At 44.8% G+C, this 17,146-nt stretch overlaps 1 protein-coding gene across 9 annotated transcripts in view; it reads right to left on the bottom strand.

Annotated features, from left to right (window-relative positions):
• The window catches only part of PPP6R3 (protein phosphatase 6 regulatory subunit 3), a 139,540-nt gene that overhangs the window by 87,852 nt on the left and 34,542 nt on the right, over nucleotides 1–17,146 (bottom strand). For all 9 annotated transcript variants that reach the window (XM_032357780.1, XM_032357783.1, XM_032357784.1 and 6 more), the window contains exon 2: nucleotides 7,200–7,351. The gene's annotated coding sequence lies outside the window, so the exon portion shown is untranslated. The remainder of the gene's footprint in view (nucleotides 1–7,199; nucleotides 7,352–17,146) is intronic.

The following is a 17,146-nucleotide window of genomic DNA, read 5'->3' as shown; positions in this document are numbered from 1 at the left end:
AAACATGAGAAAACACTAGGAGATAAAGGTACTGGCCCCTAGTAAATAACTAAGGGATGAGGACGAGAAAGGGTCAGAAAGATGCAGATGACAGTTATTTTTTGCTGGAAACCTTGTGGTGCTGTGAGGCTTCTGCCACCACGCACCTGTATGCACTGTGCACCCAAGCACGGGAAGACACTGCGGGGGAGGAGAGCCGACAAGAGCGCTGAGCACGATCCCTGGCACACATGATAAGGCTCAGTCTGAAATCAAGATACCACGAAAGATGAGCTAACCTGACCGTCATGTGGAAAGACGGCAACAGCTACGTATACATAAGAGTCTGTGTGCAAAAAAGCAGCAAAGGAAAAAAAAAGCAGCCAACCAACCAGCCGGCAGCAAATCCCACAATGGTGCCTCTTCACCCTTAGGTTCCTTTTCTCACCCTGTTCTTTCTACCACCAGCATGTGAGCCAACTCCAGAGCCCGGGGACACCCAGGGAACAGGAATGAAGTTGCCAAATCTGGTCTGCCACCCATTTTTATCCAGCCCCTGAATAAAGACTGATCTTCCTATTTTTAACTGAGGGGGGGGTCAGAAGAACGGTATTCCATGACTTGTGAAAAGTCTTTGAATTTCACAAAGTTTTCCTGAAACCTAGCCACACCATACATTTACATCCAGTCCCTGGCGGCTGTCACACGACGAAGGCAGAGTTGAGGGTGACAGAGACCACATGCGACACACCCATCACTCCGCTGCTCCACCAGACGCCTTCCCGATCACAGTGACACCCTCAGAACTCCATGATGCCTTGAGGGCCACTTGCTGCAGTGCGACATTTTATTATCATCCTCGCATCCCCAACATGTCAAAACAAGAAAAGAACCACTGGACTTGGACTGCTGTGCCTGTCAGAAACGTGGGGTGGGGATTCCCGTGTCACGGAATCAGACGACGCATCTGCCGCGCAGGAGCACCGAGCAGGGCCAGGGCGGGGAGCCCCCTTGCACACACCGCCACCCGCAGCACGTCCCCACATAAACACCCAAACATCTTCACTGGAGTAGCTCTTAACAGGACAACTTCACAGAAACAGAAGAAGATGAAACTTCAAGCGAAGCTGGTCTCCCAGTGGCCTGACAGCCAAGCGGCGGGGCAACCAGGGACAGTTTTCCTTCGAGTTTGTGCGCCCGATGCAGCCCCACTGAGGAGTCTGAAATGGTGACAGACGAGGCTCCACGCACAGCCCGCATGACAGAGCCACAGGTCGAGCGCTGAGAGAGAAGCGGAGGGAAGACCACGTCGCTACGGCGCGCAGAGGGTCTGCTGTGACGGGCGACAGCTGGCAGTGGGAAAATGAGGCGTAGAGCAAAAACACGGCTTAATCAGACAAATTTACAAAACTTGTGAAAATGTACTGTTTAAAGCTTATAGTTCTTTGTATTTTCATCAACAGCTCCTTCGAGAGGTTTTTAAAATTTCCTCACCTGCTACTGAACCGGTAACGTCAACAGTGAACTTCATTTACTCTGGCAGACTCCAGCACCTGCAAGCTGTGTAATAGCTTCTCAAGGGTTCATGTTTTTTGCAACTTTTTGAGCCCAGGGCCAAGACTGAAATTTTGCTGAATAAGCAGAACAACGCTCAACCGCTATCACTAAATGCTGAGTGGCTCTGGAAATTGGCCTTGGCTGACATCTTGATGTTTCTTGGTGAATTCAACCTAAAACTGCACGGCTGACCAGCACCCATCTGCCAAAACCTTCTGCTGTGGTGAGGTCATTTCAGTACTGACTTTGTTAGGATCATAAATTCAAGCTGCTTCATACACTTCCCACGCTGTCAGAACTTCAAATTGAAGTGACATCTCTGTCCCCATACAGATTTGCGATGGTGACATTTTCTGAGCTCAAACTACAGTTAAAAAGCATTTTTCAGAACTTAATGCAAATGTAAAGGAAAGTTTCCTATTCCAAAATTCATACAGCTATACAAATGAGGATTTTCCTAACCGTTCTCTGGAAGTAATTAACCTACGATGTAACAACCTGCTAAAAGGCAAACAGCAAGAGGAGAATCTAAAAGAATTCTATAAATGCCTTCCAAGTGATGAATATACATGCTTGGAGACTGATACCAGAATGTGGGAGCACCTATTTGTGTAAAAAGACATTTTCAAAGATGAAATATGTAAAATCGCATTATAGGTCACCATTAGTAGATTAGATGAACATCTGTAGTAGAATTTGAGAGGGGGAGCTCTGGCTACGAACACCATTTAGGTGAAATGTTATCCCCCTAGAAAAAGAATTCCATTCTTCTCCTTAGTTGATCTGTATTACAAAATACTGAACTCTAGTATTTTTTATATTTTTAATATCATCAACAAAATCTGTAAAAATTTGCTCTCATTTTATATATTTTTTTAAAGATCTTATTTATTGGGACGCATGGGTGGCTCAGTTGGTTGGACGACTGCCTTCGGCTCAGGTCATGATTCCGGAGTCCCGGGATCGAGTCCCACATCAGGCTCCCAGCTCCATGGGGGGTCTGCTTCTCTCTCTGACCTTCTCCTCGTTCATGCTCTCTCTCACTGTCTCTCTCTCAAGTAAATAAATAAAATCTTTAAAAAAAAAAAAAAAGATCTTATTTATTTATTTAAAGATTTATTTATTTATTTATTTATTTGACACAGAGAGAGAGAGAGAGAGAGAGAGACCAAGCAGGCAGAGAGGCAGAGAGAGAGAAGAGGAAGCAGGCTCCCTGCCAAGCAGAGAACCCGATGTGGGACTCGATCCCAGGACCCTGAGATCATGACCTGAGCCAAAGGCAGAGGCTTAACCCACTGAGCCACCCAGGTGCCCCTAAGATCTTATTTATTTATTTAAGAGAGAAACACTGAGAGAGAGCAGGAGAGGGGAGAAGGTTAGGGGGAGAAGTAGACTCCCCGTGGAGCTGGGAGCCCACTGTGAGACTCGATCCCAGGACTCCAGGATCATGACCTGAGCCAAAGGCAGCTGCTTAACCAACTGAGCCACCCAGGTACCTTGCTCTCTTATTTTATAAATACCTATATAATATCCTCTCTTTTGCCTCTTGCTCTCAAAACCTAAAAGATTTCCTATCTGGGCTATGACAACCTCCGGTCTAAAGGACCCTATATTTAAAATGCTGCTCCTCTCTGGGAATCCTTCTCCACTGGTTTTAGGACTCCTCGAGACTACTGGGTAACTTCTTTTTTTTTTTTTTTTAAGATTTTGTTTATTTATTTGACAGATCTCACAAGTAGGCAGAGAGAGAGGAGGAAGCAGGCTCCCCGCAGAGCAGGGAGCCTGATGTGGGGCTCGATCCCAGGCCCCTGGGATCATGACCCAAGCCGAAGGCAGAGGCTTAACCCACTTAGCCACCCAGCCTCCCCAACAGATAACTTCTTTTTTTTTTTTTTTTTTAGATAACTTCTTAACAGAAGAGTTCACCTGGCATCAGACAGCATCTGACGAGCAGAGGAAAAGGGCAGGGGGCGGGGAGAGACAGGAAAAATATAGCTAATGGTAAGGAACTGTTCCACAGTTTGCCACGGCTAAGAGTCTGTCAGCAAAGAAAAACAAAATAAAATTTAAAAAGAGAGAGAAAGAAAGGGAGAAAGTCCTAACTACAACTGTTATCCTGAGAAATGTTTCTGAAATTTTAGCCCTACCACTAAGCAATTAATGATACCTATTATGTAAAAAATAATAAAGATATAAAGTAGGGGGCGCCTGGGTGGCTCAGTCAGTAAAGCATCTGCCTTTAGCTCAGGTCACGACCCCAGGGTCCTGAGATCAAGTCCCGGGTTGGCTCAACAGGGAGCCAGCTTCTCCCTCCTCCCTCTGCCTGCCATTCCCCTTGCTTGTGCTCGCGCTCTCTCTCTCTCTCTCTGTCAAATAAAGAAATAAAATCTTGGGCAGGGGGAGATAGAAAGTAGAAGTCAAAACTCCTTGTTCCTGGAATACTTAAATCTACTCAAAGAGAAAAATAATCCTAAAATAATTTAATGAGATATGCTAAGAGTTCACAAAAGAGTGGCCACAGAGGAACTGGAACAATACAGAAAGATTTGACAAAATAAGTAGAAAGAGAGCAGAGGCCTAGTAAAAGAGGAACCAAATGCACATAACAATAATAAAATCCTGCGGCGCCTGGGTGGCTCAATGGGTTAAAGCCTCTGCCTTTAGCTCGGGTCCCGATCTCAGGGTCCTGGGATCGAGCCCCGCATCCGGCTCTCTGCTCAGCAGGGAGACTGCTTCCTTCCCTCTCTCTCTCTGCCTGCCTCTCTGCCCAACTTGTGATCTCTGTCAAATAAATAAATAAAATCTTAACAAAACAAACAAACAAAAAAATAATAATAATAAAATCCTAAGATGGGGGGGCGAACAAAATGGGTGAAGGGGTAAAAAGGTACAGACTTCAAGTCATAAAATAAGGCATGAAATGTAATGTCTGGGGGCACCTGGGTGGCTCAGTCGCTTAAGTGTCTGCCTTTAGCTCAGGTCAGATCCCGGGGTCCTGGGACTGAGCTCCACGCCAGGCTCCCTGCTCTGCGTGGAGCCGCTTCTGCTTCTGCTATTGCAGAAAACTAGACTCCTTTCCTTGAGCAACTATCTCAAATAAATAAACCCCTCCATCTCAAATAAATAAAATCTTTTAAAAAGAGAAAAAGAAAGAATGCAATGTACAGCACTGTGACTGTGGTTAATAATATTGAATTATATATTTGAAAGCTGCTACAAGAGATCTTAAAAGTTCCCATTACAGGGGTGCCTGGGTGGCTCAGTCAGGTAAGCATCTGACTCTTGATTTTGTTTTTTGTTTTATTTTTTAAGATTTTATTTGTTTATTTATTTGAGAGAGAGCGTATGTGCTGACATGCGCATGAGCAGGGTGGTAGGGGCGGGACAGAGGGAGGAGAAGGAGAATCCCAAGCAGACCTCCCGCTGAGCATAGAGCCCCATACAGGGGTTGACCCCGCAACCCCCCAAGATCATGACCCAAGCCGAAACCAAGAGTTGGATGCCAAACTAACTGACCCACCTGGGTGCCCCTGCTTCTTGATTTTGGCTCAGGTCATGATCTCAGGTTTATGACATCAAGCCCTCCTGTTAGGCTCCACAATGAGCATGGAGCCTGCTTAAGATTCTCTCTCTCCCTCTTTGCCTCTTCCCAGCGCCCTCTTAAAAAAAAAGTTCTCATTACAAGAAAAAAAAAGTAACTATGTGATGCTGAATATCGACTTGACCTACTGTGGTGATCATTTCAAAATATATACAAATATCGAATCACTATGCTGTCTGCCTAAAACTCACATGTCATATGTTAACTATATCTCAATTTTTAACAAGCTATGTGTTGTATTATAGAAACAGCTTTCAAAATCATTCTTTGAGGGTCAGCTGGGTGGCTGGTGGCTCAGCCACGCAGCATCTGCCTTTGGCTCAGGTCATGATCCCAGTGTCCTGAGATCAAGCCCCACACTGGGTTCCTTGTTCAGCGGGAAGCCTGCTGCTCCCTCTGCTTGTGCTCTCGCACTCTTTCTCTCTCTGACAAATAAATAAATAAAAATCTTTAAAAATAAAAATAGGGGCGCTTGGGTGGCTCAATTAACTCAGAGGTTAAAACCTCTGCCTTCGGCTCGGGCTATGGTCCCAGGGTCCTGGGATCGAGCCCCGTATCGGGCTCTCTGCTCGGCGGGGAGCCTGCTTCCCCCTCTCTCTCTTCCTGCCTCTCTGCCTACTTGTGATCTATCAAATAAATACATAAAATCTTTAAAAAATAAAAAACAATTCTTTGAACTCTAAGGTCACAAAAGAAAAGTGGGTAACTTACAATTTACAGAGAACAGTTTAAAAAAACGTAAAAAAGATGTCCAACCTGTAACACAACCAGCTGAATTCAAGCTCGAGGTCTCTGTGGGCCCTGAAACTAGTGCCTCCTCCTCCCATCACCGCCGGCTCTGAAGCCGCTGATGAAAAAGGCAAAGCGCATCACAAACCGCCTTCTTTGTGGTTAGTGGTCCTGATGGTCTGACCGCAGTTCTAAGTACATGGTCCTGACCTTCTCCAACCTAAACCCTCAACTTGGGCTGAATTCTCCACACAGCCAGGCAGGTGGGAAACAGAAGAGGCTTTACCCACAGGGCTGGAAGGAAGCCCTGAGAGAGAAAGAGAAGGAACAATGGCAGGACCAAAACCAAAACAACAACAACAACAACAAAGCCTCACCAGACGAGGTGCCAAGAGATGAATGAATACTTGGGGAAGAATCTTCCCCCTTTTTACAGAATAATACAGAGAAAAGGCTGGAGAAGTCAGATGTGTCAAAGAATCCTGACTCTCTGGCCCAGGAGGTGCAGCGTGGCCGGAAGCCCGAAGGGAGGCGGGGAGGCGGGGAGGGGAGAGGCGGGGAGGGGAGGCGAGTCACTCCTGTGGGACTGAAGGGAGAAGCGCCGCGGGGGGAGAAGCAGGGCCTGCCGCAGCGCGGAACGAGGGTCTCCCGAGAGAAGGAAGCCTGAAGCGCAGGCCAGTACGTGGTTTATGCCCACCGTCTCCTCAAGACACATGGAGCAAATGCAGACGGACGAACAACGTGTCCCGTTCGCCTGAGACGCCGTACTGAGCGCTTCACTCAGAGCCCCGGCACCACGGCCGCTATCTGCAGGGCCGACTGTCAAGCACACGAAGTCAACCTCTGGTCTCTAACAGGAAGTTTCAGTGACCAGGTCTCAGATGAGAGCGGTGGGGACCTGAGAGGAGTCAGAAGGCCGGCCAAATGCCGGAGATGGCCCGCGGCCGGGACCACGGAAACAAGCGACCCGGGCTCGAGCCGCCCACGCGCCTGCGCACGCGCTCTCGCAGGGCGCCTAGAAGCAGCAGCGGAGTCTCCACCAGCAGTCTCTGTCCACGGGCTCCCTCCGCTTGCCAGGCCGGGCTTATCCTTAGCACCCAGATCAAGCCCCCCGAGGAAAAGAGGAATCCCACGGATCGGGTGCTGCAGATTCCAAAAGGAGCCAGAGCAAACTGCGGAGGCTGCTACTGAACTTCCTAAAAATACCACAGGGCCCGGGAACCACAGGCTGCCTGGTCTAGCCCTGGTCCACCTAGACTCCAGGGTCTCCAACAGAACACTGCTTTCCTTGAACAACTATGAAGGAAACTCCTGATCATCTTAATGGTCTCACCTTTCAACCAAGTTTAAAAATTAAAAGAAATGTTTTCTTCTCTGTGGCTCCTTGCCCATTACAGGTTATCCTGGTACCCGGTGTCTTCCAGTTCACTGCATTAGCAGATTAGCCGGAGTGAAGTGCGATGTGGAAGCGGAACAGAAGCTCTCCTGTAAGGAAAAAAGAGCGTATGTTCACAGCATGTTCTGTTTTGGTCTGATGACAGCTGCCGTTAAAGATACTGGTTGAGGGTCCTGATTTCACATAGAACTGCACCTCACAAAACTGGAAAGTTCTAGTTAGCTGAAATTTTTTCTATGTGAAAACAGGAAAGAAAAGCACTGTCATCCCTCTACCTCAGCTTTCATCCTACACGAAACAATAGCCCAGAAATAGAGACATTATAATAGCATTATCACTGAACAAGAAGAAAAACATATATATTCTTATCTTTATCTTATAAAAATACGAATGATATTTTTTTAGAAGATTTTATTTATTTATTTGATAGAGAGAGAGAGTTCACAAATAGGCAGAGAGGCAGGCAGAGAGAGAAGGGAAAGCAGGCTCCCCGCTGAGCAGAGAGCGATGCGGGGCTCGATCCCAGGACCCCAGGATCATGACCTGAGCCGAAGGCAGTGGCTTCACCCACTGAGCCACCCAGGTGCCCCGTCAATGATATTCTTAATCAACACAGGGCTGACTGTAACGGCACCACACTTTAAAATGCTAAACCAAATTTTAAAAGTAGCCGAGTTAGTCCCCATATAATACCTCTAAACACCATAAATTTCACCAGGAAATGTAAGCAGAATATCGAGGTCACTGAAGTACTAACGACAGCCAAACTCTGTCTCTAGGGACACCTGTGTGGCTCACTGGGTTAAGCAGCTGCCTTCGACTGTTCGGCTGGGGTCATGATCCCAGGGTCGTGGGACTGAGCCTCCTTGCTCAGTGGGCAGTCTGCTTCTCCCTCTCCTCCTGCCCCCCCCCCCCCGCTATGGGCTCTCGCTTGCTCTCTATAAAATAAAATAAAATAAAATAAATCAAATCAAATAAATTGTCTCTACTGTTAATTAATCAAACACTGCACATGAAAGGACTATAAGCCATCTTCAAGGCACTTCACTGATAACACTGCACTGAAAACAACAACAAAATCCCAAACTACAGACAATATGCTAATTAAAAATCCTAGAAGAATGCAGTCTACACGGCATCTCAAAACATATGCTGTATATTGCTGCGTTTCTTCCATAAACTCACTACACTCAAGTCAATGTTTTCCAACAAATAAGGTAATAAATAGAAACAATGCTGACTGCTGACTACTTGTTAAAACAATAAAACAAACCAACCAAAACAGTAACAAACCCAGGTCAAGAAAAGATTATTTAATTCTAAACACTTTACCAGTCAAATGCTTTCTGAACATACACTTGAAAAAATGTAATTGATCATCTGAATTTTTGCTTTAAATTATGAGAGACCATGTGCCACCACCGCGATACTACAGTCCTCATACAAGACCAGGTTAACATGTCATTGTAAAAAGTACATCACTAAATGTTGGAGGTATCTTGAGCCCCATCCCAACTGTTCTGAGTGCTCAGGGTTCCAGATCCTTGTAAGAATCTGATGACTTTACATGCTCCACAAAAAACACATTTACGGGCGCGCACACACACATAATTTAGCATTTAAATTTGAGTGGTTGTAGGACCGTCATAGACGATCTGCAATTGTTTCTTCTAATAGCCAAGACCACCCACTGCCCCCACTTGTAGGTGGGACACAGGCTCCCAGCAGAGTTGCAGCGACCTGCCGGCCTCACCAAGCCGCACGCTCCCATCTGGGGAAGCCAAAAGACAAAAGTTATCAAATGTGCTCACAATTTATGAATATGGGCGCTCATTACATAGTAACAAGTGTGCCGAGACTTAATCTACTTTTCTGGAGTAGGGACTCTGTGTAACTGCTCATACTTTATCCATTTAGACTACTAAAGGAAAAGAGTGAGGCCTATAATACTGATTGTAAAAAATACGGTAATTCTAAAGTGTGAGAATATAAGAAACAAGACCAAACAAAGGAAAATAGACTGCAACGGTGTCCGAGTGCAGTAGTGGGACTCCGGAGTCACAAGTGTACACTGAATACCCCCTGAAAACCTCCAGGTCTACAGTGAAAAGACTACTCGGGGTGCTTTGCCTTGTTTTTTAAAGACACAATCCACAAGGACCAGGAGAAGGCAACAAAACCGGACATGCTACAAGGGAGCAAAAGGAGTACTGGCTGAAAAAGTTACTCACCGAACACTCAGCTCCCTGATATCTCCACCCTCTTGCCCCAAGCCGGCCCAGCCCATGCCAGGCCCCTCGCGGTGAAGCGCACTGGGAGGGCCCAGGTCAGCACAGCTGGGGACAGCCTGCCACCTCAACGGACGGGCTGTGCGAACTGCAGGGTAAGCGCTGAGACAGGCACACCCCACTGCTGGCTCAGCTCCAGCCGGACTCTCCTCCCAGGCTGACGATCCCAGCCAGGCCTAAGACAGGAATGTCTCCTGTCTTCCGAGTGAGCTAAATAACCTTTCGAAAAAAGAACCTGAAAATACTGATATCGGGGACTTCCCAACCAAAGAAGCACTGCTAGTCACTGTGCTGGAAAATTCAGAGCCAATGAGCCCCTCCCATGATGGGAGCCTCCAATCTACCACTCTGAAAAACTAGTATTTAAAAAAAAAAAAAAAAACTTTTCATCACAACTTTGCTCAACAGCTACAAGAGCAATACAAGAAGCTCCCACTAAGCCTTCCCCTCAGCTCACAACAGATCGCTGTGTCACTTTTGCTTGGGTACCCCCCCTCCACCAACACCCCCCCTCAAAGACCCCAAACGTGAGAGCTACTGCAGATGACTGACCTTTCTGCCAAACGGTTCAGCGCGTATTTCCTAAAAACAAGGACACTAATTCACACAGCCACAGTACACCTATCGAAGTCAGGAATTTAACACAGTACTTGCTGGATTAAATACTTCATATTCCAATTCTGCCCAATGTTCTGTAAAGTCCTTCGTGGCAATCCTGCCTCACCTTCATTCAGGATCCTGTGCCCCATCTCCTTTATTTCCTGCTATCTAAAAAAGTTCTGCATCATTTCTTTGTCTTTCCTTGCACTGACATTTTTGAGGAATACTGGGTATGCATTTCTGGTAGGAATAAATGAGATTTCGCTGTTCCTAGACTGTAACATTAAGAGGACAGCATGTGTCCTATTACTGGTAAGCGTTCTGATCACTGGGTTAAGATGGTATGTGCTGTATTTCTCCACCATAAAATAACCATTTTTCCCTGAGTAATTAATGAGTAAATAACCTGTGGGAAGATATTTTGAGATCATGTTTCTTAAAACATTCACTCAGTAGTTTTACTACCCACTGACAATCTCTGTCTGAATCAACGGTTCTCTGATGGTTATAAAGTGATTTTTTTGTGTGTAAGTCTACAGTTCCTTCCTCCATTAGATGACATTCTAATTTCAGTAAGGTATGCCCCTTTCTTCCCACTCATCCTTTAATTCCTTAACATATGGACTCACAGATTCTTATTAATACCATTATCCACTCTGATGCTCAAGCGGTCCCACATTCGGCCAGCGACAGGCCCTTCAAGCAGACTTCCATGTGCTTTTCATACTTTTTGAGCACTTCCCTATTTCCTGGCATAAAAACATGTTCCAGATTCATCCTGAACATTCTCTGCCCCAGCTCTGAAATCATCCATTTCTCCAAGGAGCCTCACTTCTTTCAGTGGAGAATGTGATGTAGAAATGAAGATCTAAGAGCCAAGGAGGTCCACGGACAGCAGAGGAAGCTGGGAGAGATGATAATTTCATACAATTCAACTGTATGTGCTGTGGATACATATCCCTGACTTTTCTATATGAAGGAAAATATCTTAGGAAAGCCATTATCATCAAAAGTCAAGGGCAAAACAAACAGAAAAGTACAAGCTGGAGGAAAGATCTACCTCCTACACAACTGATTCAGAGAAGATGCAGAGGAGAGGCTGTGCTGCACTGCCACAGAGGCAGAACTGCAAAGAACACAAAAGAGAACAAGGGACCAGGAGAGAGGCAAGAAGAACCCCTGGGATCCAAGGAGACAACCGTGTCCCACCAGGGAAGGAGAACCGGCCAGACTGGAGCAGGAAAGATAAGGCTGAGAGAATACCAGAATACCTAAACATCTAACTGGCTAAAAGTCTGAGGCTAAAGTGGTTAATGTTTTTTTTTTTAAAGCGATGGGGCAGGCACATAGCTGGCTCAGTCAGGGGAGCATGTGACGCTTGATCTCAGGGTCAGAGTTCGAGCCCCACGCTGGGTCTAGAGATGACTCCAACAAATACATAAAATTTTTGTGAAAAGTAATATACTTCCAGGGAAAACCAAGTTATTTAGGAAAAGTATCTGTAATTCACCACTTAACATATAAATAGCATACAGCGTCATAATGATAAAACTAAATATTGATTTAACCCCAACTGCGGTGAAATTATCTTGGAAAGATGGGGAAGTGAGAACGGGAGAGGGGAGAACAGAGAGCTAATCCCGACCTTCTACAGCTTTTCAGAACAGGAAATCAGTAGGTACGCTTGAAACTTCAAATAAATAAACAAACAGATAAATAAATAATGAGCATACAAGCACGCAAGCATGAACTTTCAAACATGCTCTTCAGGGACGCCTGGGTGGCTCAGTTGGTTAGGCGGCTCAGGTCATGATCCTGGAGTCCTGGGATCCAGTCCCGCATTGGGCTCCCTGCTCGGCGGAGAATCTGCTTCTCCCTCTGACCCTCCCACTTCTCATGCTCTCTCTCTCTCTCAAATAAATAAATAAAATATTTAAAAAAAAAAAAAAAAAGTGCTCGGGGCACCTGGGTGGCTCAGTGGGTTAAGCCTCTGCCTTCGGCTCAGGTCATGATCCCAGGGTCCTGGGATCGAGTCCCACATTGGGCTCTCTGCTCAGCAGGGAGCCTGCTTCCTCCTCTCTCTCTGCTGCCTCTCTGCCTACTTCTGATCTCTATCTGTCAAATAAATAAATAAAATCTTTTAAAAAAATAAAAAATAAAAATAATAAAAAAATTTTTTTAAATGCTCTTCAGATACAGGGAGGTAAATATATGTATTTTTTAATGGGCTAATAATGGAGTTCAAAGAATTACAGGTGGGAAAAGAGGACCGGGCGGCTACGGGAGGCTGCTTCTCCCAGCCTACCGGCTCGAACTCGCTGACTCTTAAGTATAGATGTGAAACACTCTGACAAAACGATTTCTTTAAGAATGCTAAACTGGGAAAAGGAATGACGCGTTGAGACCAGGCAGCCGTAAGAGCAACGCGCCAGCTCGGGACGGACTCTTCTAGCCTGAGCGTCCAGCCATCTCCTCATCTATGAAATCGAGAGTTGGGCTACTTCATTCACTCTAGAGTCTTCCTGTCTCAGTAATTTATGACTCTAACATAAAAACAAAGTAATCTAGGCCTTAAATACGGTGCCAGTGGCTACAGGCATGAGTTGATTAAATTCCAGAAAGTAAGCAGGACTGGGTGAAAAAATAAATGGGGAGACGAGTAAAATGGGGGGGTCTTAAAGCCCCGGGGTACAGAGCGGCTGCTGACGGTGGGGGAGGAGTGAGACCTGCCCGCACTGTTTAGGGAATGAAGACAAAAGAGTTCCTGATCCCAGCCTGGAAAGAATATCAACAGCATCCAAACAAGCGACTACACGAGACCATGGGGGGGGGAAAGCTAAGTACGCCAAAGAGAGGTGTTTCCTTTGCAAGTTAAAACGTACAGATGATGGCGGAACCCATGAGGATGAGGAAAGGTGGTTCCCTCAAAAGAGAGGACCCTCCCCGGGTAGTTAACTTGTAGGAAACCCTGAGTTTCACATAATAAGAAAAGGGCCTGGCCAGAGAGCAGAGTGTTACATGAGTGGGAGCACCACCACAGTGTGTGGAGCTAAAGGAGGAAAAGCAGGGATTTGCTAGTAAATAATGTAACGTGAACTCTAGCAGGTGATGTCCCAGTCCATTCAGGCCACTGTCACAGAATACCATGCTGGCGGCTTATAAACAAGAGAAATTTCTCACAGTTCTAGAGACCGGGAAAGTCCAAGATCACAGCATTTGCAGATTCAGTGTATGGCAAGGACCTGCTTCCTAGTTCACTGACAACTGTCTTTTTGCTGTGTACTCATGTGACAGGAAGGGGACAGCAAATCTCTAGGGTCTCTTTTATATCCCATTCACAAAGGTGCCAGCCTCATGGTCTAATCACCTCCCAAAGGTCGTCCCCCACCAACACCATCACACTGTGTGAAGATTCGTTTTCAACATGCAAATCTTGAGGGACACACACACTCAGTAAGAGCTGGCGTCATTACATGATTCCCTCCAAGGAGATGGATCCACTGGAACCCCTTCTAAAAAGGAAATCAAGATTTTAAAAAGAGCTTTTTTTTTTTTTTTTTTTTAATATTTTATTTTTATTTATTTGACAGAGAGAGATCACAAGTAGGCAGAGAGGCAGGCAGAGAGAGAGAGGAGGAAGCAGGCTCCCAGCTGAGCACAGAGCCCGATGCGGGACTCGATCCCATGACCCTGAGATCATGACCTGAGCCAAAGGCAGCGGCTTAACCCACTGAGCCACCCAGGTGCCCCTTTAATTTTTTATACATTTTTATGTTTTATATTTTTACACACTTTTATATTTATTTTTGCCAACAATTCCTTATAGGAGTTACATTTTCTTCAATAGCCATACAATCCAACCCTACCACCAAACATCTCCACTTTCAATACTCTGACCAAGGCCAATAAGGAAAAAGCAAAAACAATATAACTATAAAAATATCAGAAAGGAGGACTGGTTTAGTCTAAAACAGTGAAAAAACAGATTCTCAACTCAACAGTATCTAAATATGTACTTGCTTAGTCACAGAATTTGAGAACAGCACGAGTGAACATCTACCCTTACAAATCCTGTGCTGTTATACAAGAGCTTTTGATCCTCACAGGTATTAATTCCTATTTTATAGTTGAGGATAATAAGAACTTACTCCATATAAACCTTATGTAAACCTTATGTGGTGTTGTTGTTGTTTTTAACTCATCTTGGGAAAAAAGGCAAAGAAAATCTCTCTGTGCTGTCATGTAGATTCCAAGATATTTATTCCTCACTGAGGCAAATTCACAAGAGGAAGCCATAGCTCTTACAGAACATGCAAGAAAGCATGTTCTCCTGTATCACACACCAAGCACGAACAATAAACATCCTCTCAATTACAAACAGGTGATACACCCCAAAGCCTGAACACATAAAAGCAAGGAACTCTACTTCTGACTAACGTCAGGAAGCCCGCAGGTAGACCCCTCAATCAGAGCAGCATTTAACACGGATCCTGACCCCATTTCTGCAAGTGCGCTCGTTCATGTTCTCCCAAACATCCACGTCCAAAGAGATAGACTATAAAGAGATGGGGAATCAATGCACCTCTCTGAGGTCTTATTCACCATTTTATCCTCATCGCCCAGCACACTATGAATAATTTATAAAGTCCACAAAAATTTGAATATAAAAATCATCCAAAATGAGCACATAACTCATAATTGGGAGGAAAAAAAACCTAAATAAGTACTTTGGATGACTTCAAGGCATCTTTCAACAAAAATTTAAACAGATATTTGCATGTAAATATTTATATTTAAGTACACATATCCACACACATAACTCAGCTGATTTCAGAAACACTAATGATTTTAATGATTTTAATACAAGCCATGGCAAGAACGCCAAGACTTCTAAATCGTTAATCAAAAATCACTATAGCGGGAAAAAAAAATCACTATACCGGACACCTGGTTTAGTTGGTGAAGCGTCTGCCTCAGCTCAGGTCATGATCCCAGGGTCCTGGGATCAAGTACATCAGGGTCCTAGAGCAGCAGGGAGACTGCTACTCCCTCCCCCTGCTTGTGTGTGCGCTCTTGGGCCTGCGCACGCACGCTCGCGCTCGCTCGCTCTCTCTCTCTCAGACAAATAATCTTTAAAAAGAAAACTATACCAAGAATGCAAAAAAAAAAAAAAAAAAGACTTTATTAAAGTATAAAGCATCCAAGGTAAATCCATAGTACCACTTTTTAAAAACAAAAATCACATGTGAAAAGTACTTTAGGTAAAAATTCTGGCCCCTGACTGGATCACACCACAGTCTGGCTACGCACCCTCATGGGCACCCAAACTCTGCAGTCATGCATGAAGCCAACCCAATCTAACTTGCTATTAAAATGAAGCCAAGTCAATAAAATTAGCACCCAAAGTACAGCCCAGAGAACCAACCTGGCCTGTTATAACAGTGCGGAGATGCAGAGCCATGGTACAGAAGAGCACACAATCCCAACTGCCAGCTGTATTTAACTGGCTCAGCCATGATAAACGATCAAGTTATATTTGATGCAAAAGCTGAAATTTCGGGGCACCTGGGTGGCTCAGAGGGTTAAGCCTCTGCTTTCAGCTCGGGTCATAATCCCAGGCTGCCGGGATAGAGCCCCGCATCGGGCCCTATGCTCCACAGGGACCCTGCCTCCCTTCCTCTCTCTCTGCTGCCTCTCTGCCTACTTGTGATCTCTGTGTGTCAAATAAATAAATAAAATCTTAAAAAAAAAAAAAAGGCGGAAATTTCCAGAATCCAGGTTATAACTGCAAGAAAGACATCAAAACTTTTTATAGGGAACCCTGGTAACCAAGTGATTAGTAAGTGAAAGAAAAGTTCAGAGACTGAAAAGTGGGCTAAACACCCTGAAAGTGAAAGAATTTGTCCACTGAAAACTCAACCCAAGAATGGGATTTTCACTGGCAAAACAAGAAACAGAAAAAGAAATAATAAAGAAAAGATCTTCAAAAAGATTCTTGATTACTTTCCTAAAGAACAGACTTAGTATGAACCAAGAAAAGGCCACAACCAGCTATAACCCCATCAAAAGCTCCAAGAGTACATTTCTCCTCCTAGCTTTGAACAAAAGCCTCATTTCTAGTTGGCCATTCTAATCCTACTCATAAGCCTTGGTTTCTACCACAATGCTTCTGCAGTTCTCGTTTTTAAAAAGGTTACGAGCAAGGCGCCTGGGTGGCTCAGTCCAGTTAAGCATCTGACGCTTAATCTCAGCTCAGTCTTGATCTCAGGGTCCTGAGTTCAAGTTCCACTCTGGGCTCCAGGCTGGGTATGGAGCCTACTTTAAAAAAAAGGTTAAGTGCCCCAGAACTGTGCTGTCCAATACAGTAACTACCAGTCACACATAGCTATTAAGTACCTGGAATGTGGCTTGTAAGACTAAGAAACCAAATCTTCAATTTTGTTTTAATTTAAATAGCCACACTGAGGATGGATAACGAATATTATTATACAAAGCTCTACCGGACATCACTGCTCTGACTCACCTTAGAATCAAAGTACAGAATAACTCTTTATGGTCTATAATCTTGCATGAGTAAGTTCTCATCTCCAGGCAACTTTCTCAACAACAAAATAAATGTTAAGGGGGAAAAAAAAAAAAGAAGTTCAGCTAGATTGTCTCTGTGACTGTAAATAATTTAGGGCTGCATGTGAACTATCTTCATTAGAAATGTGGCAATGTAATGACAACCACACCTCCCTCAAAATCACAGCAGGTTACTCCCACCGGAAAGAAGCATGCTGCCACACCGCCCCCTACACACCACCAAACTTGAGGGCGAAGACTTCAAGAGAAGACAGATTCAGTTCAGTGAACTTCTGAGCAAGTAATTCATCCCTCTAAACTTATTCTCTTATCTGTAAAAGGAGAGGATTAGACTAAATTATCACTTAACATGCTTTAAATCCTAAATTTCTTGAAATACAAAATACAAGTGAAACCAGGAGATGAAGAAAA

This window comes from Mustela erminea, chromosome 9 (assembly GCF_009829155.1).
Source record: "Mustela erminea isolate mMusErm1 chromosome 9, mMusErm1.Pri, whole genome shotgun sequence".
Lineage (NCBI taxonomy): Eukaryota > Metazoa > Chordata > Mammalia > Carnivora > Mustelidae > Mustela > Mustela erminea.
Note: the sequence above shows the minus strand (reverse complement) of the source record. Positions and strands in the feature narration are given on the sequence as shown.